This window comes from Dendrobates tinctorius, unplaced genomic scaffold, assembly GCF_039654945.1.
Source record: "Dendrobates tinctorius isolate UK_male_01 unplaced genomic scaffold, ASM3965494v1 ptg000086l, whole genome shotgun sequence".
Taxonomy (NCBI): domain Eukaryota; kingdom Metazoa; phylum Chordata; class Amphibia; order Anura; family Dendrobatidae; genus Dendrobates; species Dendrobates tinctorius.
The window spans coordinates 71,690,454-71,717,088 of NW_027361754.1; the positions used below are offsets into that span (position 1 = coordinate 71,690,454).

Here is a 26,635-nt window from a genome sequence, read left to right on the forward strand (position 1 = left end):
TTTGTTTCACTACACATTCAGTTTTGTTGTAGTTTGTAGTCATAAATCAGCTGAAAGGAGTTCAATAACAGTTTCAGTCTCTCTGATTGGACCATGAGAACAAGGTCACTGACAGATTCTCAGTTAACTCTTTCTGCAGCCAGCAATAGATGGTGCAATGCAGAAAGTAGAGGAGGCAAACAGTGCAACAATGTTAAGGAAACTCAAACATAAAACGTAAAACGCATCAACTATATGCAGGAGAGGAATAAGAGATAAAAACAATCCCATTAAGGAAGTAAAACCTCAGGGCTCAGGGGCTATGCATTTATTGCATGTGAAGCTTGGTGACCACGTGAATATAATAGCCCTAAAGCTTCTAACTATGGCAGCCGTAACCTAGTTACTTTAGAGAAACAGTTCCAAAAGCGGCAGAATATGCTGATCGGTGCCAATTCCATAGCAAAGTGCACGTTTGGATGCAATCTCGCATGCAGAGTAAGGATGCCATATTAGTTCTTGTGTTCTTCCACTTATCTTCTGATTTTCAGAACTAGAGAGATATAAGACCAGCATGGTAACTCGCTCTCCCTGTCCAATGCTAGATCTCAGGATCAAACTATTTGCTGCTGCAAATCAAATTTTACATTTTTTTTTTTTTTTTTTGGCAGAGCAGGTTCTTTTTGATTGTATCATTGATGATAAGCAATATTCATGAACTCACGTATTGTACTCTAATGCGCTGCGGAATTGCAAATAGTCTTGCAATAGCCCAGGGCAGAATGGAGACACGGGGGCAGGATGGGAGCCACGGGGCAGGATGGGAGACACGGGGACAGAATGGAGGCAAGGGGCAGAATGGAGTCAGGGGGCAGGATTTGAGACATGGGGCAGGATGGAGACAAGTGGGCAGGATGCAGACACGGAGGCAGGATGAGAAATACAGGGGCAGACTGTAGACAAGGGGCAGAATGCAGAGGAGGCAGAATGGAGACACGGGGGCAGGATGGGAGACACAGGGGAACAATGTAGACAAGGGGCAGAATGGAGACAGGGGGAAGGATGGGAGACACAGGGGCAGGATGGGAGACATGGGGCAGAATGGAGACAGGGGGTAGAATGGAGACACAGGGGGCAGGATTGGAGACACAGAGGTCAGGATGGAGACACGGGGCAGGATGGAGACATGGTGCAGGATAGGGACAGATGGGGCAGGAATATGGGGCAGTATGGAGACAGATGGGGCAGAATCATGGGGCAGGATGGAGACACATGGTGCAGGATCATGGGGCAGGATGGAGACAGATGGTGCAGGATTATGGGGCAGGATGGATACGATGGAGACAGATGGGGCAGGATCATGGGGTAAATGGGGCAGGATCATGGGACAGATGGGGCAGGATGCGGAGATCATATGGGCAGAATGGGACATCACATGGAGGCAGGATGGGAGAACATATGGCTGGAGCCAGGAATGAGACACATAGGGGCCAGGGTGGGGGATATTATTACTGCAGTGATGTATTTATTTTATTTTTTGAGGATACTGTTGTAATATGGTGTCTGGTCATGGTGCTATGGTATTTGTCCCCTGTATGTGATATCATTGGTCATTTTAAAAATTGAAAAATAAATAAAAATATACCTAAATTGTATTGAATATTTTAACACATGTTAAACCCTTAACGACCTTTGACGCCACATAGGTGTCATGAAAAGTCGTGGCAAAACGACCCATGACGCCTATGCAGCGTCATGAAAAGATCTCCCTCCTGCGGGTCGGGTGCGCGGGTTCAATGAAAGTTCACCCGACCTGCCAGTACAGGGGGACCTAGACTTTACCCCAGGGGGGTTGGCTTCGACCCCCGGGGATACGATCACTCCCAGTGACCTTTTTGTCACCCCCCTCGCATCTCATTGGAGCTAGCATCCATGTGACGCTAGCCCTCCAATCAGATGTGGAGGGGCGGAGAAAAATCATGGCTTCCTCGTTCCTCAACTTCATCCCGTCAGTGGAAGCTGAGGAACGAGGAGCCAGACTGCCGTCCTGATGTCATGTCGGACACTGTTCACACCACAGTGTCCGGCAGGCAGAGGTAGTTCCACCTCCATCCACTATAGCCTCAGTGGCGCCGGCTTGATCTTCAGGCTCTCGGGGGTTAACCTTGCTGGAGACCAGGTTGGATGGTTAGTCACTCCCACGGTCTTTAAATAGTCATACTGGCCTATGGGCATCACCGATTATAGCTTGTGTTTCATACCAAGTGGTTCCGGTCTGGAGTGGAGGTGTTGAAGAGAGAGAGATTCGTATCTGGTGGCGTATGATCCGTTGTTATCCTTTCTCCTTCCCATATTTGTGTTTAGTTGTGCCCTGTTCACATTACTGTATATTCCTGTGTGTGTGCGGCGCAGTGCAGTTTAAGTTCTCCCTGTCTGTCATAATTTGTGTGGGGGCTTTGGTGGTGTGTCTCCTCACTGGGTGGAGGGTGGAGGGTTAAGTGCAGGGCTGAGCAGGAGATAAGGAAAGGTTGGAGGCTCAGGCATTTGCACCATCAGCAAAAACCCTGGGTTGAGGGTCAGACAGGGTTTCCCCTAGTTAAAGGGACATCACAGGGGCCCCGGGTATTTCAGCCTTAGTTGAACTAAGCCCCGCGTGACATTATAATCGGCCTACATTTTTCAGGAGTCCATGGATCCATTAGATTCCATAACCCGCCAGTTGGCGGTGCTGTCCTTACAGGTCTCCGAGTTGAAAGGGGCAGTTCAGCACCAGGGCCTGGTAGTAGCAAAGGTGCAAACGGCATCTGCAGGTATCGGTGCAGAGCCGAAGTTTCCGCTGCCAGAACGATTTTCAGGGGATCGCAGCAAATTTGTCGTATTTCGGGAGGCCTGCAAGTTATACTTCCGCATGCGCCCTATCTCCTCAGGTAATGAGGCCCAGCGGGTAGGGCTGGTGTTGTCATTACTGAGTGGTGACCCCCAAGCATGGGCATTTTCCTTACCAGCTGACTCTGCTACATTTCATTCTGTCGATAATGTTTTTTCTGCCCTCGGGCTCATTTACGATGATCCTGACCGACTGGCTCTAGCGGAATCTAAAATCCGCGCCCTCCGCCAGGGGGAGTGCTTGGCAGAGGACTATTGTTCGGAATTTCGCCGTTGGGCCGTAGACACACAGTGGAATGACCCAGCACTGAGGAGCCAGTTTATTCATGGGGTATCAGGGAAGGTTAAACACGCCCTCCTGATGTATGAGACTCCGGCATCGTTGGAGTCTGCCATGAGTTTGGTGATACGTATTGATCGCCGTTTTTGTCAGGGGGCACAGGAGACGCTACCTCTGGGGGAAAGCAGAGGTGCAAGTGTGGTTGAAGTAGATGAGTCCCCTGAACCTATGCAGATTGCTGGCGTGGCACAGGTTAAGCGTCGCGCTCCGGGATTCCGGAAGCCCGGAGCATGTTTCTACTGTGGTAAAAGAGGTCATTATGTTAACGTTTGCCCGGTACTACCTAAGAGGGTCACACCGCCGGAAAACTGTTAAGCTCAGAGGGTATGGAGGAGACCCAACTGAGCGTATGCATATCCTCCATGATGGTATCTCAATGTATGCTCCCTGCCAAGGTTATTATCGCGGGCAGAGAGCTACCAATATCAGTGTTTGTGGATAGCGGTTCCGCCACCAATCTCATAGATGAGGAGTTTTGCACACACCGCCGGGTTTAAGATCGAAAGACTTCCTCACCCCATACAGGTGGTTACCATTAATGCTGTTCCCCTCCCTCAAGGGGAGATTACGGAGTTTGTGGCAGAGGTGAAACTCCACATTGGGGTCCTACATTCTGAGTCGGTTACATGTAGGGTCCTCCGTAATCTCCCAGCACAAATGGTCCTGGGTTTTCCATGGTTGTCCAGGCACAACCCGGTAATTGATTGGAAAACTCAGGACATAGTACAATGGAGTGGTTTCTGCCAAGACAATTGCTTGGCCACATGTGTGTCCGCCGTGACGCCCAGCCTGCCGGAGGCTTTGCAGGATTTCGCGGATGTTTTCTCTGAGAAGGGTTGCTCAGAACTGCCTCCACATAGGGCCTATGACTGTGCGATTAGGTTAAAACCCAGGGCCAAATTACCTAAGGCCAGGATGTTTAATATTTCTGGTCCTGAGAGACAAGCTCTGAAAGACTACATCGCGGAGAGTCTGAGCAAAGGACACATCCGGCCTTCGTCCTCGCCTGTAGCCGCGGGGTTTTTCTTCATTAAGAAGAAAGATGGGGGGTTACGCCCGTGTCTGGATTTCCGAGAGTTAAACCAGATTACTATCCGTGATCCCTACCCAATGCCGTTGATCCCGGATTTGTTCAACCAGGTAGCGGGGGCGAAATGGTTTTCCAAGCTGGACCTCAGGAGGGCGTATAACCTCATAAGGGTCCGTCAGGGGGATGAGTGGAAGACGGCGTTTAACACTCCTGAGGGTCATTTTGAGAGTCTGGTTATGCCATTTGGGTTGACCACTGCGCCTGCCGTTTTTCAACATTTTATTAATGATGTATTTGCTCATGTCCTGGGGAGATTTGTGATTGTATACCTGGATGATATCCTCATTTATTCTAGCGATCGGGACACTCATTTGGAGCATGTCAGGCAGGTGTTACAGTTGCTCCGGGAGAACCAGCTCTATGCTAAGCTGGAAAAATGTTTATTTTTTGTCCAGGAGTTGCCCTTTTTGGGATATATTGTGTCCGCAGCCGGGTTTAAAATGGACACCGCTAAGGTGCAAGCGGTGCTGCAATGGGAGAGGCCGGAGAGTCTGAAAGCACTCCAGCGGTTCCTTGGGTTTGCGAATTATTATAGGAAATTTATAAATCACTTTTCGACTATCGCCAAACCGCTCACGGACATGACAAAAAAAGGTGCCGATCTGGCGAGCTGGCCTGAGGTGGCTATACGTGCATTTGAGCGTCTGAAGAATAGTTTTTCTTCAGCCCCCATTCTGGTGCAACCAGACGTGTCTAAACCTTTTGTGGTGGAGGTTGATGCGTCGGAGGTGGGAGTGGGGGCAGTACTGTCTCAAGGCTCGTCCTTGAGCGAGATGCATCCATGCGCCTACTTCTCCAAGAAGCTGTCGCCGGCCGAACGGAATTATGATATCGGCAACAGGGAGTTGTTGGCCATCAAATTGGCTTTTGAGGAATGGCGACACTTCTTGGAGGGGGCGGCTCACCAGGTCACAGTCCTCACCGACCATAAGAATCTGCTCTATCTGGAGTCGGCCAAGCGTCTGTCTCCTAGGCAGGCCCGCTGGGCATTGTTTTTTACTCGTTTCAATTTTCTTGTGACTTACCGTCCCGGGGCTAAAAACACCAAGGCGGATGCTTTGTCTAGGTGTTTTCCGGGGGGAGAACCTCGGGAAGAGCCGGTACCCATCCTCCAGGAAGGGGTAGTGGTCTCGGCTCTCACGACGGAGGTAGAGGCGGAGATTGCCGAGGCCCAAGAGGAGGTACTGCCAGGACTTCCCGCCAACAAATCATTTGTACCCCTGAATCTTCGGCTTAAGGTGTTGAAGGAACACCACGACTCGGTACTGGCTGGTCATCCAGGGGTGAAGGGCACCTTAGAGCTGGTATCGCGTCGTTTCTGGTGGCCCAAAATCCGGCAGGACGTGGTCTCATACGTGGCAGCTTGCATCACGTGCGCTAGGGCTAAGTCACCCCGAACCCGTCCTGCTGGCACGCTACAGCCTCTGGGAGTACCCAATAGGCCATGGACAGAAATCTCCATGGATTTCATCACTGACTTGCCAGCCTCAGCGGGGAACACGGTCATCCTGGTGGTGGTTGACCGTTTTTCAAAGATGGCGCATTTTGTGGCGTTGTCTTCATTGCCCAATGCAAAGACGTTGGCTCAGGTATTTGTGAAGGAGGTGGTCAGACTCCACGGAGTTCCGTCGGACATAGTATCTGATAGGGGTACGCAATTTGTGGCGAGGTTTTGGAAAGCTTTTTGCTCACGTTTGGGGATCAAGTTGTCACATTCATCGGCGTTTCATCCACAGTCTAATGGACAAACTGAGCGCATGAACCAAAATCTAGAAAAGTATTTACGATGCTGTCATGTCGGACACTGTTCACACCAGGGTGTCCGGCAGACAGCGGTAATACCCTGTTGGGTATTCTGTTCCAGTCGGGATAGGGTTAACCAGGTTGTCATGCTGGCTGAGGGCTGGGCCACGCCCTTGGTCTTTAAATAGTTCGTCCTGACTATGGGCGTCGCCGACTATAGCTTTAGCCTAGTGCTAGCAATACCGGTCAGCAGTGGTGGTGTTGGAGCGTCTGATATCTGGTGCAGTATATCTCTCAGTGGTTCTTTCTCCAATCTGTTATATATATATATATTTGGTTGCCCTTGCACATTATTGTATTCCCTTGTGTATTAACTGTGTGGTGTTTCTTTTACCCCTGTCCATACGTATTTGTGGGGTCTGGTGTCTGGTCCCCTCACTGGGTGGAGGGTGGTGGGTTCAGCTTAGGGCTGGACAGGAGACAGGGACAGGGTGGAGGCTCAGGCAGGCACACCTTCAGTGTAAACCCTGGGTAGAGGGACAGACAGGGTTCCCCTAGTCTGAGGGACATCGCAGGGGTCCCGGGGTTTTTGCCTAAAGTAACCTAGGCATACCATGACATTATAGTCGGCCCAAATAATAAAGTGAAAAAAAAAAAAAGGTATAGATAGGGAATATAGGGGTTACTTACTATGGATCCTATACTTTCCCTAACCAAGCAGCTGGAGGCTCTATCCATACAGGTCACTGAACTCAGGGGGGCGGTCCAGCAACAAGGCCTGTCAGCTCCTGCAGTACCTGCTGAGGCTGCAGCCAGGGCAGCTGAGCCCAAGTTTCCCCTTCCTGAACGATTTGCTGGTGATCGTGGTAAGTTCACGGTGTTTCGTGAATCATGCAAATTGTATTTCCGTATGCGTCCACATTCCTCAGGTAATGAGGCTCAACGCGTGGGCTTGGTGATTTCTTTGCTGAGTGGTGACCCACAGGCCTGGGCCTTTTCACTCCCTTCAGACTCACAGGCATTTGAATCTGTAGATTTTTTTTTCTCTGCTCTGGGTTTGATCTATGACGATCCGGATAGATTAAACTTAGCAGAGTCTAAGATACGCTCACTGCTACAGGGTGATCGACCAGCTGAGGATTACTGCACGGAATTCCGGCGCTGGGCGGTGGACACGCAGTGGAATGACCCTGCGCTTAGAAGTCAATTTTTGCATGGGGTTTCTGGAAGGGTTAAACAGACTCTCCTAATGTACGAGACTCCCGCCTCTCTGGAGGCTGCGATGGCACTTGTAGTACGCATAGACCGACGTCTCCGTCAGGGGGCGCTGGTTTCGTTGTCTCCGGGAGGTGGGGGAGTGGTCGGTGAGGTTGCCGCGGGTGAATCCGTGGAACCCATGCAGATCGCTGGTATAGCACAGTCACCGAGTAACAAGCCTAAACGTCCTTGGCACAGAAGGCAGGGGCTCTGTTTTTTTTTGTGGCAAAGGAGGACATTTTATTAACGCTTGCCCCCTGGTACCTAAGAAGGGCGCGCCGGCGGAAAACTGATAGGCTCAGAGGGTTTGGAGGAGTCTAGTCTGAGCCTTTGTGTATCCTCCGTCATGGTTTCCCAGTGTATGCTCCCTGCTAGGGTGGTACTTGGGGGGCAAATGCTCTCTATTACAGTATTTATTGATAGTGGCTCAGCTGCCAATCTCATTGATGAGAGGTTCGCGCATACAGCGGGATTTCCGGTGGAGAAATTGCCGAACCCCATCCGGGTGGTTACCATCAATGCTTCCCCGTTGTCTCAAGGGGAGATCACAGAGTGTGTGTTGGATATACAACTCCACATCGGAGTATTACACTCAGAGCGGGTAACTTGTAAGGTGCTTAGTAACTTACCGGCTCAGATGGTTCTGGGCTTTCCATGGTTGTCAATGCATAATCCTGTTATTGATTGGAAGACCCAGGACATAATTCAGTGGAGCAGGGAGTGTCAGGAGAGGTGCCTGGCTACATGTATTTCCGCTTTGACCCCCAGTATCCCGGAGCCGTTGCTGGATTATGCGGATGTATTTTCTGAGAAGGGTTGTTCGGAACTACCACCGCATCGCCCCTATGACTGTGCTATTAGGTTGAAACCAGGGGCCAAGTTACCTAAAGCTAGAATGTTTAATATCTCAGGTCCCGAGAGGCTAGCTCTCAAGGAATACATTGCGGATAGCCTGAGCAAGGGTCATATTAGACCTTCCTCTTCTCCTCTGGCTGCTGGCTTCTTCTTTGTTAAAAAGAAGGATGGCGGTTTACGCCCGTGTCTGGATTTCAGAGAACTCAACCAGATTACGGTCCGTGATCCTTACCCTATGCCACTTATACCCGATTTATTCAACCAAGTGGTTGGTGCCAGGTGGTTCTCCAAACTGGACCTCAGGGGGGCGTACAATCTTATAAGAGTCCGTCAGGGGGATGAGTGGAAGACAGCGTTCAATAGCCCTGAGGGTCACTTTGAGAGTTTGGTAATGCCGTTTGGGTTGACTATGGCACCGGCGGTCTTTCAACACTTCATTAATGATGTCTTCTCTCAGTTGTTGGGGAGGTTTGTTATAATTTATCTTGACGACATCCTCATTTTCTCTCGCGACCATGATACACATATAGAGCATGTTAGACAGGTTCTGCAGTTGCTCAGAGAGAACAGGCTCTATGTCAAGCTTGAAAAATGTGTGTTTTTCGTACAGGAGCTACCGTTCTTGGGTTATATAATCTCCGCCTCAGGTTTTAAGATGGACACCGCAAAGGTGCAGGCGGTACTACATTGGGATCGGCCTGATAATCTTAAGGCGCTTCAGCGATTTCTTGGCTTCTCCAATTACTATAGGAAATTTATTAAGAACTTCTCTATGATTGCCAAACCACTGACTGACATGACTAAGAAGGGTACCGACTTTTCTGACTGGTCTGAGCCTGCGGTACAGGCGTTTGAATTCCTCAAGAATAGTTTTGCCTCAGCGCCCATTCTGGTGCAGCCCGATGTCTCCTTACCGTTTGTCGTGGAAGTGGATGCGTCGGAGGTTGGAGTGGGGGCTGTACTGTCTCAGGGCCCTTCTTGGGCCAAGTTGCATCCGTGTGCCTTCTTCTCCAAGAAGCTGTCGCCTGCGGAGCGTAATTATGATATTGGCAACAGGGAACTATTGGCCATCAAATTGGCATTTGAGGAGGGGCGACACTTCTTGGAGGGGGCTGTTCATCAGATTACTGTGATAACCGACCATAAGAATTTGCTTTATTTAGAATCTGCTAAGCGCCTGTCCTCCAGACAGGCTCGCTGGGCATTATTCTTCACCCGGTTCAACTTCATTGTTACCTATTGACCTGGGTCGAAGAATGTTAAGGCAGACGCTTTATCCAGGTGTTTTCCTGGTGGAGAGTTATGTGAAGAGCCGGTGCCTATTCTCCAAAAGGGTGTGGTGGTATCTGCCATCACGACAGAGATTGAGGCAGAGATTGCGGAGGCTCAGGAGGTGGTACCGCCGGGGTTGCCTGCTAATAAATCTTTTGTGCCGCTACATCTACGCTCTAGAGTGTTGGGCGAACATCACGACACGGTACTGGCAGGTCATCCAGGGGTTAAGAGCACTCTGGAACTGGTATCGCGTCGTTTTTGGTGGCCTAAAATCCGGCAGGATGTGGCCTCATATGTGGCTGCCTGTACCACGTGCGCACGGGCCAAGACTCCTCGTTCCTGTCCCGCTGGTAGCTTGCAGCCTCTCGGGGTGCCCAGTAAGCCATGGACTGAGATTTCCATGGATTTTATTACTGACTTGCCCGCCTCGGCAGGGAACTCGGTCATTTTGGTAATTGTTGATAGGTTCTCCAAAATGTCACATTTCGTTGCTTTACCGTCTTTGCCCAATGCTAAGACTCTTGCTCAGATATTTATTCGCGAGGTGGTCAGACTTCATGGTGTCCCGTCTGACATTGTGTCTGATCGAGGTACGCAGTTTGTGGCAAAGTTTTGGAGAGCTTTTTGTTCTCGCCTTGGAATCAAATTATCTCATTCATCGGCTTTCCACCCTCAGTCGAATGGACAGACTGAGCGGATGAACCAAAACCTGGAGCAATACTTGCGCTGCTTTATTTCCGACAATCAGGAAGAGTGGTCAGCGTTTCTTCCTCTGGCAGAATTCGCAATAAACAACCATTGCCAGGAATCGTCTGGGGAATCTCCTTTTTTTTGTGTGTATGGTCAACATCCTCAATTTTGCACCTTGCGTCAGGGGTGCTCAGTTGGCGTCCCTGAAGAGGACCAGTTGGGAGCTCAATTGTCGTCTGTTTGGAGGAGAATCAAGCAGCGCTTGTTGAAGGTGGGTTCCAGGTACAAACGGGTGGCTGACTGCAGACGTGTGCCAGGTCCGGACCTGTGTGTGGGTGATTGGGTGTGGTTATCTACTAGGAACATTAAGCTCAAGATACCGTCACTTAAGTTGGGTCCCAGGTTCATTGGCCCATTTAGAATCTCTGCAGTGATCAACCCAGTGGCATTTCGTTTGGAGTTGCCGGCTGTGTATAAGATTCATAATGTATTTCACAAAGCATTGCTAAAGAAGGTCGTGGGTTTGGTGGATGGTTCCCCCGGGCCACCACCTCCCATCTTGGTGGATGGCGCGTTGGAATTTGAGGTGTCCAAAGTGGTGGACTCTAGGGTTGTGCGTCGCACTCTACAGTACCTGGTCCACTGGCGTGGCTATGGTCCTGAGGAGAGGACATGGGTGCCGGCCTCTGACATTCATGCTGATCGACTGGTTACTATGTTCCATCGTCGCCATCCGGACAAGCCAGGTCCTCGACATGGTGAGGTTCCGGAGGTCCCTCGTAGAAGGCGGGGTACTGTCATGTCGGACACTGTTCACACCAGGGTGTCCGGCAGACAGCGGTAATACCCTGTTGGGTATTCTGTTCCAGTCGGGATAGGGTTAACCAGGTTGTCATGCTGGCTGAGGGCTGGGCCACGCCCTTGGTCTTTAAATAGTTCGTCCTGACTATGGGCGTCGCCGACTATAGCTTTAGCCTAGTGCTAGCAATACCGGTCAGCAGTGGTGGTGTTGGAGCGTCTGATATCTGGTGCAGTATATCTCTCAGTGGTTCTTTCTCCAATCTGTTATATATATATTTGGTTGCCCTTGCACATTATTGTATTCCCTTGTGTATTAACTGTGTGGTGTTTCTTTTACCCCTGTCCATACGTATTTGTGGGGTCTGGTGTCTGGTCCCCTCACAGGGTGGTGGGTTCAGCTTAGGGCTGGACAGGAGACAGGGACAGGGTGGAGGCTCAGGCAGGCACACCTTCAGTGTAAACCCTGGGTAGAGGGACAGACAGGGTTCCCCTAGTCTGAGGGACATCGCAGGGGTCCCGGGGTTTTTGCCTAAAGTAACCTAGGCATACCATGACAGATGCTTTGTGTCCGACAACCAGGAGGAGTGGTCTACTTTCCTTCCTCTGGCCGAATTCGCGTTAAATAATCACCGCCAAGAGTCATCGGGAGAGTCTCCATTCTTTTGTGTGTACGGTCAACATCCTCAGTTTTGTACCTTACGTCAGGGTGACTCGGGGGTGTCCCGGAGGAGGATCAGCTAGGAGACCAATTGTCATCGGTCTGGAGGAGGGTGAAACAGCGTTTGTTGAGCATGAGTGCTAGGTACAAACGGGTGGCTGACAGTAGACGCGTGCCAGGTCCGGACCTGTGTGTGGGTGAATGGGTGTGGTTAGCTATGAAGAACATAAAACTCAAAATTCCATCTTTAAAACTGGGTCCAAGGTTTATTGGGCCTTTTAGGATTTCTGCCATCATTAACCCAGTGGCTTATCGGTTGGAACTTCCTGCGGTGTACAAGATACACAACGTGTTTCACAGGGCTTTATTGAAAAAGGTGGTAGGCTTGGTGGACACGACGCCGATGCCACCTCCAGTCATGGTGGATGGCGATTTAGAGTTTGAGGTCGCCAAGGTAGTGGACTCTCGAGTAGTACGCCGTACTCTTCAGTATTTGGTGCACTGGCGGGGGTATGGTCCGGAGGAGAGGTCTTGGGTTCCAGCCTCAGACATCCAGGTTGGATGGTTAGTCACGCCCATGGTCTTTAAATAGTCATGCTGGCCTATGGGCGTCGCCGACTATAGCTTGTGTTTCATACCAAGTGGTTCCGGTCTGGAGTGGAGGTGTTGAAGAGAGAGAGATTCGTATCTGCATCTCCACCTAATTCTCCTCAGCGCCCTCCTGCGCCTGACAGCCCCTTTCTGGCCCTGGTGACCATCCCCCAGCCCCAGTGATCAGCCGTGATCACCCCCTGCCCCCCTGATCACCCCCCTGCTGCTGCCGCTGGTTCCATCTCCACTTCCATCTCCTCAGTCCCCTCCTGCCCCACGTGCGCCTGACAGTCCCCTCCTGCCCCGCGCGCGCCTGATAGTCCCCTCCTGCTCCCCGCGCGCCTGATAGTCCCCTCCTGCCCCCCGCGCACCTGACAGTCCCCTCCTGCCCCCTGCGCGCCTGACAGTCCCCTCCTGACAGTCCATTCCTCCAGTAAAAAGTTTCACCAAACACTCGCACATACACACGCACACACACACTATAATAAAGGTTTTTTTACACATGCACACACACCACACGCACAATGTCCCGCTCATCCCAGTCCCAAAGGGTCTACTCAGTTGAGGAGGCATATGAAATTATTGCTTCTGATACTGATAGTGAGAGAGATGACCCCACCTGTTATGAATGAGTCACCGTAGGAGGCAAAAACAGAAATACTAGCTAAGTCCAGAAAACCAGAGAAGTTGGCAGCTATCAGATTGCAGACCCCTGAACCTATCAACAACAACTAGCAGTAGCCGTGGGGGGTTCCTACGGTGCCCTAGACCCCTCGATCACAGCAGGAGAACTAAATAGCCTAAAGACAGAAAGGGAAATCTAAACTGCCCCAGAGCAGACCCCAAAGCAATAGGCAGCCCCCAACATATAATGACGGTGAAGCAACATGAAAAAACACTCACACAGATAGAAAGATAGGCTGAGCAAATGATGGGGCCCAAGCAAACTAAATAGGACAGGATAGAAAAGCTGCTGTCTGCAATCCACCAAAACCCTATCAAAACAAGAGCCAACAGACTGATAGGGAAAAAAGCCCTGAAGACGCTAGGCTTCAAAAAGACTATATCAGTAGTCAGGTATTTTCTGAAGACAGAGCAAAAAGGAATTCAGCTCACCCCAGCAGGGAATGGCAGAAATCCAGAAAAACAAGGCAAAACAAAACCAAAACACAAATGCAAAAAGCAGAGCAGAAAACTTAGCTTTTTAGGAGCAGGAATCAGACTGGTCTCCTAGAATTCCTCTGAGAAATCACCAGCAAGGCAGAAGGGCGTCGGCTGCCTTATATCCAGTCAGCAATTCCAGTCACCCAGTCATCATCATCCTGTTCAGGTGCTTGGTAATCAGCCTCACTACCTTCCTTCACCAGAAGAGGGAGTTCATCAGACCTCAATGGTGAAGGGGAAAATGAACTCACAACAGTACCGCCCCCTTGAGGAGGGGTCACCGAACCCTCATCCACGCCACCAGGGCGGTCAGGGTGAGCCCGATGAAAGGCACGCACCAATCTTTTGGCATGAATATCAGAGGCAGGAACCCAGGAATTATCCTCCTGACCATAACCCTTACACTTAACCAAATACTGGAGTCTCCGTCTAGCCAGACGGGAATCCAGTATCTTCTCTACCTCATATTCCATGTTACCTTCAACCAATACAGGGTCCGGAGGTGCCACCCCAGGAACAACTGGTTCAACAAACCTCTTCAACAAGGACTTATGAAACACATTATGGATTTTAAATGTGACAGGAAGAGCCAAACGAAAAGAGACCGGATTAATAATCTCCAAAATCTTGTAAGGTCCAATAAATCTAGGCTTAAACTTAGGAGAAGCCACCTTCATAGCGATATTTTTTGATGATAACCAAACCATATCACCCACCTTAAACTGGGGACCAATGGTCCTATGTCAGTTGGAAAACCGCTGGGCCTTTTCCTGGGAGAGAGATAACTTATCCACCACTTGGTCCCAGATCTGGTGCATTCTCTCCACCACAGTGTCAACACCTGGGCAGGCAGAAGGCTCCACCTGCCCTGAAGAAAATCGAGGATGAAACCCAAAGTTACAAAAAAAAGGTGACATCAAAGTGGCAGAACTAGCTCTATTATTTAAAGCAAATTCGGCCAAGGGCAAAAATGAAACCCAATCATCCTGATCAGCGGAAATAAAACATCTCAAATACGACTCCAAGGTCTGGTTTGTTCTCTCCGTCTGCCCATTGGTCTGAGGGTGAAAAGCAGAGGAGAAGGACAACTGAATTCCCAGCTTGGAACAGAAAGTCCTCCAAAATCTAGACACAAACTGAACTCCTCTGTCAGATACAATGTTCTCAGGAATCCCGTGCAAGCGAACCACCTGTTGCAAATACAGGGGCACCAACTCAGAGGAAGATGGCAACTTAGGAAGTGGTACAAGATGAACCATCATAGAGAACCTATCACAAATCACCCAAATAACAGTCATTCTCTGAGAGACAGGCATATCAGAGATGAAATCCATTGAAAAATGGGTCCATTGCCTCCTGGGGACCGGCAAAGGCATCAACAACCCACTAGAGCGAGAACAAGGTTTAGACCGGGAGCAAGTCCCACAGGACAGCACAAAATTCCTGACATCACGAGACAAGGCGGGCCACCAAAAAGACCGACTCACCAGATCTCTAGTACCAAAAATACCTGGATGACCAGCCAATGCAGAGCAATGAACTTCAGACATCACTCTCTTCTTCCACTGGTCAGGAACATACAACTTTCCACTGGGACAACGCTCAGGTTTGTCCTCCTGGAACTCTTCCAGAGCACGTCTCAAATCGGGCGAGATGGCAGAAAGAACTACCCCTTCGCCTAAGATGGTAGCAGGCTTGGTCACCACAGGAGAATCAGCAAAGAAGCTCCTAGAGAGAGCGTCAGCCTTGACATTCTTAGTGCCAGGAAGAAAAGAGACCACAAAATAAAAACGTGTAAAAAACAAGGCCCACCTAGCCTGTCTAGGGTTCAAGCGTTTGGCCGACTCCAGGTAAATCAAATTCTTGTGGTCAGTGAGGACCACAACTTGATGTTTAGCTCCCTCCAACCAATGTCTCCACTCCTCAAATGCCCATTTCATGGCTAACAGTTCCCGATTTCCCACATCATAGTTACATTCAGATGGAGAGAACTTTCGGGAAAAGAAAGCACAGGGATTCATTTTAGATGTTACAGGATCCTTTTGGGACAAAACAGCTCCTGCACCAATCTCAGAAGCGTCCACCTCTACCTGGAACGGGAGTGAGACATCAGGTTGCCGCAAAACCGGGGCAGAAGTGAATCTTCGCTTCAGCTCCTGAAAGGAAGAAACAGCCTCCGGAGACCAATTCAACACATCAGCACCCTTCTTAGTCAGATCAGTCAATGGCTTGGCAATACTAGAAAATTTTGCTATAAATTTCCGATAAAAATTAGCAAAACCCAAAAACTTCTGGAGGGCCTTCAAAGAAGTGGGCTGAACCGAATCATAAATGGCCTGTACCTTGGCCGGGTCCATTTCAATAGTTGACGGAGACAAAATAAATCCCAAAAATGAAATCCTCTGTACCCCAAAAAGGCATTTCAATCCTTTGACATACAGGGAATTCTCCCTGAAGATCCTTAACACAGTCCGAACATGTTCCACATGAGAATCCCAATCCTTGGAGAAGATCAAAATATCATCCAGATAAATAATCAAAAATTTATCCACAAAGTCCCGGAAAATGTCGTTCATGAAGCACTGGAAGACAGAAGGGGCATTAGTGAGCCCAAAAGGCATCACCAGGTACTCAAAATGTCCCTCCGGAGTATTAAACGCCGTCTTCCATTCATCCCCGTGCTTAATGCGGATAAGATTATAAGCCCCCCTGAGGTCAAGATTGGTAAACCAGCAAGCACCTTTAACTCTGGAGAATAGATCCGAAATCAGGGGTAACAGATACTGATATTTAATAGTAATTTTGTTGAGGGCACGATAATCAATACAAGGCCTTAATGAACCATCCTTTTTGGCCACGAAAAAAAACCCGGCACCTAAGGGTGAAGAGGATGGTCTAATATGACCCTTCTCCAACGCCTCCTTTATATAGGATCGCATAGCCTCGTGCTCGGGTACAGATAAATTGAAGAGCCGACCCTTGGGAAATTTACTGTCATGTCGGACACTGTTCACACCAGGGTGTCCGGCAGACAGCGGTAATACCCTGTTGGGTATTCTGTTCCAGTCGGGATAGGGTTAACCAGGTTGTCATGCTGGCTGAGGGCTGGGCCACGCCCTTGGTCTTTAAATAGTTCGTCCTGACTATGGGCGTCGCCGACTATAGCTTTAGCCTAGTGCTAGCAATACCGGTCAGCAGTGGTGGTGTTGGAGCGTCTGATATCTGGTGCAGTATATCCCTCAGTGGTTCGTTCTCCAATCTGTTATATATATATTTGGTTGCCCTTGCACATTATTGTATTCCCTTGTGTATTAACTGTGTGGTGTTTCTTTTACCCCTGTCCATACGTATTTGTTGGGTCTGGTGTCTGGTCCCCTCACTGGGTGGAGGGAGGTGGGTTCAGCTTAGGGCTGGACAGGAGACAGGGACAGGGTGGAGGCTCAGGCAGGCACACCTTCAGTGTAAACCCTGGGTAGAGGGACAGACAGGGTTCCCCTAGTCTGAGGGACATCGCAGGGGTCCCGGGGTTTTTGCCTAAAGTAACCTAGGCATACCATGACATTATAGTCGGCCCAAATAATAAAGTGAGAGAAGAAAAAAAAAAAAAAAAGGTATAGATAGGAAATATAGGGGTTACTTACTATGGATCCTATACTTTCCCTAACCAAGCAGCTGGAGGCTCTATCCATACAGGTCACTGAACTCAGGGGGGCGGTCCAGCAACAAGGCCTGTCAGCTCCTGCAGTACCTGCTGAGGCTGCAGCCAGGGCAGCTGAGCCCAAGTTTCCCCTTCCTGAACGATTTGCTGGTGATCGTGGTAAGTTCACGGTGTTTCGTGAATCATGCAAATTGTATTTCCGTATGCGTCCACATTCCTCAGGTAATGAGGCTCAACGCGTGGGCTTGGTGATTTCTTTGCTGAGTGGTGACCCACAGGCCTGGGCCTTTTCACTCCCTTCAGACTCACAGGCATTTGAATCTGTAGATTTTTTTTTCTCTGCTCTGGGTTTGATCTATGACGATCCGGATAGATTAAACTTAGCAGAGTCTAAGATACGCTCACTGTTACAGGGTGATCGACCAGCTGAGGATTACTGCACGGAATTCCGGCGCTGGGCGGTGGACACGCAGTGGAATGACCCTGCACTTAGAAGTCAATTTTTGCATGGGGTTTCTGGAAGGGTTAAACAGACTCTCCTAATGTACGAGACTCCCGCTTCTCTGGAGGCTGCGATGGCACTTGTAGTACGTATAGACCGACGTCTCTGTCAGGGGGCGCTGGTTTCGTTGCCTCCGGGAGGTGGGGGAGTGGTCGGTGAGGTTGCCGCGGGTGAATCCGTGGAACCCATGCAGATCGCTGGTATAGCACAGTCACCGAGTAATAAGCCTAAACGTCCTTGGCACAGAAGGCAGGGGCTCTGTTTTTTTTGTGGCAAAGGAGGACATTTTATTAACGCTTGCCCCCTGGTACCTAAGAAGGGCGCGCCGGCGGAAAACTGATAGGCTCAGAGGGTTTGGAGGAGTCTAGTCTGAGCCTTTGTGTATCCTCCGTCATGGTTTCCCAGTGTATGCTCCCTGCTAGGGTGGTACTTGGGCGGCAAATGCTCTCTATTACAGTATTTATTGATAGTGGCTCAGCTGCCAATCTCATTGATGAGAGGTTCGCGCATACAGTGGGATTTCCGGTGGAGAAATTGCCGAACCCCATCCGGGTGGTTACCATCAATGCTTCCCCGTTGTCTCAAGGGGAGATCACAGAGTGTGTGTTGGATATACAACTCCACATCGGAGTATTACACTCAGAGCGGGTAACTTGTAAGGTGCTTAGTAACTTACCGGCTCAGATGGTTCTGGGCTTTCCATGGTTGTCAATGCATAATCCTGTTATTGATTGGAAGACCCAGGACATAATTCAGTGAAGCAGGGAGTGTCAGGAGAGGTGCCTGGCTACATGTATTTCCGCTTTGACCCCCAGTATCCCGGAGCCGTTGCTGGATTATGCGGATGTATTTTCTGAGAAGGGTTGTTCGGAACTACCACCGCATCGCCCCTATGACTGTGCTATTAGGTTGAAACCAGGGGCCAAGTTACCTAAAGCTAGAATGTTTAATATCTCAGGTCCCGAGAGGCTAGCTCTCAAGGAATACATTGCGGATAGCCTGAGCAAGGGTCATATTAGACCTTCCTCTTCTCCTCTGGCTGCTGGCTTCTTCTTTGTTAAAAAGAAGGATGGCGGTTTACGCCCGTGTCTGGATTTCAGAGAACTCAACCAGATTACGGTCCGTGATCCTTACCCTATGCCACTTATACCCGATTTATTCAACCAAGTGGTTGGTGCCAGGTGGTTCTCCAAACTGGACCTCAGGGGGGCGTACAATCTTATAAGAGTCCGTCAGGGGGATGAGTGGAAGACAGCGTTCAATACCCCTGAGGGTCACTTTGAGAGTTTGGTAATGCCGTTTGGGTTGACTATGGCACCGGCGGTCTTTCAACACTTCATTAATGATGTCTTCTCTCAGTTGTTGGGGAGGTTTGTTATAATTTATCTTGACGACATCCTCATTTTCTCTCGCGACCATGATACACATATAGAGCATGTTAGACAGGTTCTGCAGTTGCTCAGAGAGAACAGGCTCTATGTCAAGCTTGAAAAATGTGTGTTTTTCGTACAGGAGCTACCGTTCTTGGGTTATATAATCTCCGCCTCAGGTTTTAAGATGGACACCGCAAAGGTGCAGGCGGTACTACATTGGGATCGGCCTGATAATCTTAAGGCGCTTCAGCGATTTCTTGGCTTCTCCAATTACTATAGGAAATTTATTAAGAACTTCTCTATGATTGCCAAACCACTGACTGACATGACTAAGAAGGGTACCGACTTTTCTGACTGGTCTGAGCCTGCGGTACAGGCGTTTGAATTCCTCAAGAATAGTTTTGCCTCAGCGCCCATTCTGGTGCAGCCCGATGTCTCCTTACCGTTTGTCGTGGAGGTGGATGCGTCGGAGGTTGGCGTGGGGGCTGTACTGTCTCAGGGCCCTTCTTGGGCCAAGTTGCATCCGTGTGCCTTCTTCTCCAAGAAGCTGTCGCCTGCGGAGCGTAATTATGATATTGGCAACAGGGAACTATTGGCCATCAAATTGGCATTTGAGGAGTGGCGACACTTCTTGGAGGGGGCTGTTCATCAGATTACTGTGATAACCGACCATAAGAATTTGCTTTATTTAGAATCTGCTAAGCGCCTGTCCTCCAGACAGGCTCGCTGGGCATTATTCTTCACCCGGTTCAACTTCATTGTTACCTATCGACCTGGGTCGAAGAATGTTAAGGCAGACGCTTTATCCAGGTGTTTTCCGGGTGGAGAGTTATGTGAAGAGCCAGTGCCTATTCTCCAAAAGGGTGTGGTGGTATCTGCCATCACGACAGAGATTGAGGCAGAGATTGCGGAGGCTCAGGAGGTGGTACCGCCGGGGTTGCCTGCTAATAAATCTTTTGTGCCGCTACATCTACGCTCTAGAGTGTTGGGCGAACATCACGACACGGTACTGGCAGGTCATCCAGGGGTTAAGAGCACTCTGGAACTGGTATCGCGTCGTTTTTGGTGGCCTAAAATCCGGCAGGATGTGGCCTCATATGTGGCTGCCTGTACCACGTGCGCACGGGCCAAGACTCCTCGTTCCTGTCCCGCTGGTAGCTTGCAGCCTCTCGGGGTGCCCAGTAAGCCATGGACTGAGATTTCCATGGATTTTATTACTGACTTGCCCGCCTCGGCAGGGAACTCGGTCATTTTGGTAATTGTTGATAGGTTCTCCAAAATGTCACATTTCGTTGCTTTACCGTCTTTGCCCAATGCTAAGACTCTTGCTCAGATATTTATTCGCGAGGTGGTCAGACTTCATGGTGTCCCGTCTGACATTGTGTCTGATCGAGGTACGCAGTTTGTGGCAAAGTTTTGGAGAGCTTTTTGTTCTCGCCTTGGAATCAAATTATCTCATTCATCGGCTTTCCACCCTCAGTCGAATGGACAGACTGAGCGGATGAACCAAAACCTGGAGCAATACTTGCGCTGCTTTATTTCCGACAATCAGGAAGAGTGGTCAGCGTTTCTTCCTCTGGCAGAATTCGCAATAAACAACCATTGCCAGGAATCGTCTGGGGAATCTCCTTTTTTTGTGTGTATGGTCAACATCCTCAATTTTGCACCTTGCGTCAGGGGTGCTCAGTTGGCGTCCCTGAAGAGGACCAGTTGGGAGCTCAATTGTCGTCTGTTTGGAGGAGAGTCAAGCAGCGCTTGTTGAAGGTGGGTTCCAGGTACAAACGGGTGGCTGACTGCAGACGTGTGCCAGGTCCGGACCTGTGTGTGGGAGATTGGGTGTGGTTATCTACTAGGAACATTAAGCTCAAGATACCGTCACTTAAGTTGGGTCCCAGGTTCATTGGCCCATTTAGAATCTCCGCAGTGATCAACCCAGTGGCATTTCGTTTGGAGTTGCCGGCTGTGTATAAGATTCATAATGTATTTCACAAAGCATTGCTAAAGAAGGTCGTGGGTTTGGTGGATGGTTCCCCCGGGCCACCACCTCCCGTCTTGGTGGATGGCGCGTTGGAATTTGAGGTGTCCAAAGTGGTGGACTCTAGGGTTGTGCGTCGCACTCTACAGTACCTGGTCCACTGGCGTGGCTATGGTCCTGAGGAGAGGACATGGGTGCCGGCCTCTGACATTCATGCTGATCGACTGGTTACTATGTTCCATCGTCGCCATCCGGACAAGCCAGGTCCTCGACATGGTGAGGTTCCGGAGGTCCCTCATAGAAGGCGGGGTACTGTCATGTCGGACACTGTTCACACCAGGGTGTCCGGCAGACAGCGGTAATACCCTGTTGGGTATTCTGTTCCAGTCGGGATAGGGTTAACCAGGTTGTCATGCTGGCTGAGGGCTGGGCCACACCCTTGGTCTTTAAATAGTTCGTCCTGACTATGGGCATCGCCGACTATAGCTTTAGCCTAGTGCTAGCAATACCGGTCAGCAGTGGTGGTGTTGGAGCGTCTGATATCTGGTGCAGTATATCCCTCAGTGGTTCGTTCTCCAATCTGTTATATATATATATTTGGTTGCCCTTGCACATTATTGTATTCCCTTGTGTATTAACTGTGTGGTGTTTCTTTTACCCCTGTCCATACGTATTTGTGGGGTCTGGTGTCTGGTCCCCTCACTGGGTGGAGGGTGGTGGGTTCAGCTTAGGGCTGGACAGGAGACAGGGACAGGGTGGAGGCTCAGGCAGGCACACCTTCAGTGTAAACCCTGGGTAGAGGGACAGACAGGGTTCCCCTAGTCTGAGGGACATCGCAGGGGTCCCGGGGTTTTTGCCTAAAGTAACCTAGGTATACCATGACATTTACACCCCGGGCTCAGTTCAATTGCACAGTCATAATTCCTATGAGGAGGCTAAGACGCAGACTCATTCTCACTAAATACATCATAAAAGTCCGTCAAATAGTCAGGAACATCATGCGACTGAGGAGAGGTGGAAAAAACCGGAGCCTCACTAAGGGCACACCGACAACCCCAACTCACCACAGACACAGATTTCCAATCCAAAACTGGATTATGAATTTGCAACCAAGGAAACCCCAGAACAATGGTATCATGCAAATTATGCAACACCAAAAATCTGCAATTTTCTTGATGGTCTGGGGCGACCCGCATTACCACCTGGGTCCAAAACTGAGGTTTATTTTTCGCCAAAGGAGTAGAATCAATCCCCCTCAAAGGGATAGGCGTCCGCAGAGGTGTCATCGGAAATCCACAACGTTTAGCAAAATCCAAGTCCATTAGGTTCAGGGCTGCTCCCGAATCCACAAAAGCCTTGGCGGAAAATGTGGACAGGGAGCAGATCAGAGTAATTGCAAGAAGAAACTTAGGTTGAACACCATCCACAGAAAATGTGTGTGCAAAACGTTTCTCTCGTTTAGGACAGACAGAAATAATATGCGAGGCATCTCCACAAAAAAAACACAGCTTATTACGTCTTCTGAACTCCTGACGTTGCTCCCTGGACAAAACTCTATCACATTGCATAGGTTCAGACACTCGTTCAACAGGTGGCAACACCTCTCGTGCAGTCCTGCGTTTACGTAAACGCCGATCAACCTGAATGGCTAATGACATAGAATCGTCAAGACCAGAGGGAACAGGAAATCCCACCATAGTATCTTTTACGGCTTCTGACAAACCCTTCCGAAAGACAGCTGCCAAGGCATTATCATTCCAGGTAGTAAGGACCGCCCACTTTAGGAATTTTTGACAGTATGATTCTGCAGAATCTCGACCCTAGCTCAATGCCAACAGGGTCTTTTCAGCCTGATCAATAGCATTAGGTTCGTCATACAACAACCCCAAGGCTTGAAAAAATGCGTTCACATTAGTCAGAATAGGATCATCTGGTTTCAAAGAAAACGCCCAATCCTGGGGATTGCCACGCAGCAAAGAGATGACAATTTTAACCCGCTGCGCGGAGCTCCCTGACGAGTTAGGCTTTAAGGCAAAAAATAATTTACAATTATTTTTGAAATTCAAAAACTTAGACCGATCCCCAAAAAACACATCAGGAGTAGGGTTCTTTGGTTCAGCAGCATGTGAATGAGCAAGGTAGGCGGAAATTCCCCGCACTTCCGCAGCGAGCTGCTCCACACGATCAGACAATTGCTTGATCTCCATTGAGAGAAAAAAAAATTCCCCCTACGGCCTCAGAAATATAGAGGAAAAAATATACACACTTTTTTTTTTTTTACAATTCTTTCCTGCTATTGCGTACCCTAGGATCTGTGGTATGGCTGGTGATTCTGTTATGAATGAGTCACCGTAGGAGGCAAAAACAGAAATATTAGCTAAGTCCAGAAAACCAGAGAAGTTGGCAGCTATCGGAATGCAGACCCCTGAACCTATCAACAACAACTAGCAGTAGCCGTGGGGGGGTTCCTACGATGCCCTAGACCCCTCGATCACAGTCGGAGAACTAAATAGCCTAAAGACAGAAAGGGAAATCTAAACTGCCCCAGAGCAGACCCCAAAGCAATAGGCAGCCCCCAACATATAATGACGGTGAAGCAAGATGAAAAAACACTCACACAGATAGAAAGATAGGCTGAGCAAATGATGGGGCCCAAGCTAACTAAACAGGACAGGATAGAAAAGCTGCTGTCTGCAATCCGCCAAAACCCTATTAAAACAAGAGCCAACAGACTGATAGGGAAAAAAGCCCTGAAGACGCTAGGCTTCAAAAAGACTATATCAGTAGTCAGGTATTTTCTGAAGACAGAGCAAAAAGGAATTCAGCTCACCCCAGCAGGGAATGGCAGAAATCCAGAAAAACAAGGAAAAACAAAACCAAACCACAAATGCTAAAAGCAGAGCAGAAAACTTAGCTTTTGAGGAGCAGTAATCAGACTGGTCTCCTAGAATCCCTCTGAGAAATCACCAGCAAGGCAGAAGGGCGTCGGCTGCCTTATATCCAGTCAGCAATTCCAGTCACCCAGTCATCATCATCCTGCTCAGGTGCTTGGTAATCAGCCTCACTACCTTCTTTCACCAGAAGAGGGAGTTCATCAGACCTCAATGGTGAAGGGGAAAATGAACTCACAACACCCACCTTTCTCTATTCCCACGCTTCCTCTTCCAGCGACACAGACTTGCCACCACCGAGATGTCGCAGGACGAGAAATTGTCCAGAGCCCAGGGAGGAAGAGTCGGAGGCCTTAGAGGAAGAGTCGGGTATCTTGGAGGAAGTCTCACAGCCAAGTGTGAGTTTCCCCCAACCTAGTGCTAGTCACGCCCAACCTAGCACTAGGTCTCCCTCCTGGACCCCCGTCCCTGAAAATTTTGCTCCACAGATTCCTAATTTTGTTCCCCAATCAGGAATCCAGTTTGAGACTGCCAACTTCAGGGAAATAGACTTTTTCAAAGTCTTTTTCTTGGAGTCAATCGTCAGTCTCATGGTGGAGCAAACAAACTTGTATGCCCAACAATTTTTGGCGGAACACCCAATTTCTTCATTCTCTACTTGGAGTCCTGTGGACTCTGTAGAAATGATTAAATATTGGGGACTGGTCCTTCACATGGGGATTGTGAAGAAACCAGAAATTTGCCAATACTGGAGTACTGATATTTTATATCAAACTCCAGTATTTGGCATGGTGATGACTTGGAAACGGTTTGAGGCTATTCATAAATTTCTTCATTTCAGAGACAACACTGAAATCCTTCCCTGCAATGACCCGAATTTTGATAGACTGTTCAAAATTCGGCCAGTCGTCGAACACTTCAACAACAAGTTTGCTGAAGTGTACATTCCCGAAAGGGAAATTTGTGTGGATGAATCCCTCATCCACTTCAAAGGGAGGCTTCAGTTCCGTCAGTACCTGCCCAGCAAAAGGGCGAGGTACGGGATAAAACTCTACAAGCTGTGTGAGAGTGCCTCAGGGTACACTCTCAGTTTACCAAGGAAAGGACAGTAGGATCCAGCCCCCAGAATGTCCACTTGCTTTGGTGGTGAGTGGGAAAATAGTGTGGGATTTGGTCCACCTTCTGCTTGATAAAGGTTACCATCTGTATGTTGATAACTTTTATACAAGCATCATACTATTTCAGTCCCTCTCTGCCAGAGCTACCGTCGCTTGCGGTACCGTGCGCAGAAACCAGAGGGGTCTCCCTTTGCCACTAATTGAGCAGCCTCTCCAAAAGGGTGAGACTCGAGCCCAATGTAGCGGCAATATGCTTGTGGTCAAGTTCAAAGACAAAAGAGATGTCTTTGTCTTGACCACAATCCATGGTCCCGGCACCACGGCCACCACCATTCGAGGTACCCCAGCACCGGTCCACAAACCGGACTGTGTCCTGGCGTACAACCATCACATGGGGGGAGTTGATCTTTCTGATCAAGTTCTCCAGCCCTATAGTGCCATGCGGAAGGCGAAGGTATGGTACAAAAAACTGGCTGTGTACCTCGTACAAATGGGACTGTATAATGCATGCGTGCTATCACGATGTGCAGGCCAGGACCACTACTTCCTTGATTTCCAGGGGGCGGTGATAAAGGCCATGATTTTTGGAGAGGAGGACGGAGCGCGCCCCAGCACCCCTGGAACTCAAGTTTCCCGTATGGTACCAGGGCAACAATTTCCCCGTGAGGAGAGAAAAAAAAAAAGGTGCCGTGTATGCTATAAAAGGGGAACAAGAAGGGAAACTCGTTTCCAATGTGAAACGTGTCCCGACAAACCCGGACTGTGTTTGAATGAATGCTTCAGAATTCATCACACGTCCATGGACTAAACACATCCTGACACTCCACTACAGAACGCACCCACACCAGCCTGACATACACAACACCACACACACCAACCTGATGTACACTACACCACACACCAACCTGACGTACACTACGCCACACACTAACCTGATGTAGTATCAGGTTGGTATGTGTGGCGTAGTGTACGTCAGGTTGGTGTGTGTGTATCATAGTGTACATCAGGTTGGTGTGTGTGTGTGGAGTGTACTACACCACACACACCAACATGACGTACACTATACCACACACCAACCTGACGTACACTACGCCACACACACCAACCTGATGTAGTATCAGGTTGGTATGTGTGGCGTAGTGTACGTCAGGTTGGTGTGTGTGTGGCGTAGAGTATGTCAGGTTGGTGTGTGTGTGTGTGTGGTGTGTACTACACCACACACACCAACCTGACGTACACTACACCACACACCAACCTGACGTACAGTACGCCACACACACCAACCTGATGTAGTATCAGGTTGGTATGTGTGGCGTACTGTACGTCAGGCTGGTGTATGTGTGTGGCATAGTGTACGTCAGGTTGGTGTGTGTGGTGTATACTACACCACACACACCAACCTGACGTACACTACACTACACCACACCACACACCAACCTGACGTACACTACGCCACACACACCAACCTGATGTAGTGTCAGGTTGGTATGTGTGGCGTAGTGTATGTCAGGTTGGTGTGTATGTGTGGCGTAGTGTACGTCAGGTTGGTGTGTGTGTGTGGCGTAGTGTACGTCAAGTTGGTGTGTGTGTGGTATATACTATACCACACACACACCAACCTGACGTACACTACACTACACCACACCACACACCAACCTGACGTACACTACGCCACACACACCAACCTGATGTAGTGTCAGGTGGTATGTGTGGCGTAGTATACGTCAGGTTGGTGTGTGTGTGTGGTGTAGTGTGCGTCAGGTTGGTGTGTGTGTGTGGTGTATACTAT

At 49.4% G+C, this 26,635-nt stretch overlaps 1 protein-coding gene across 2 annotated transcripts in view; it reads right to left on the reverse strand.

Annotated features, from left to right (window-relative positions):
- Positions 1-26,635, reverse strand: part of SLC45A1 (solute carrier family 45 member 1) — a 72,799-nt gene that overhangs the window by 19,780 nt on the left and 26,384 nt on the right. The gene's annotated exons all lie outside the window — the stretch shown is intronic.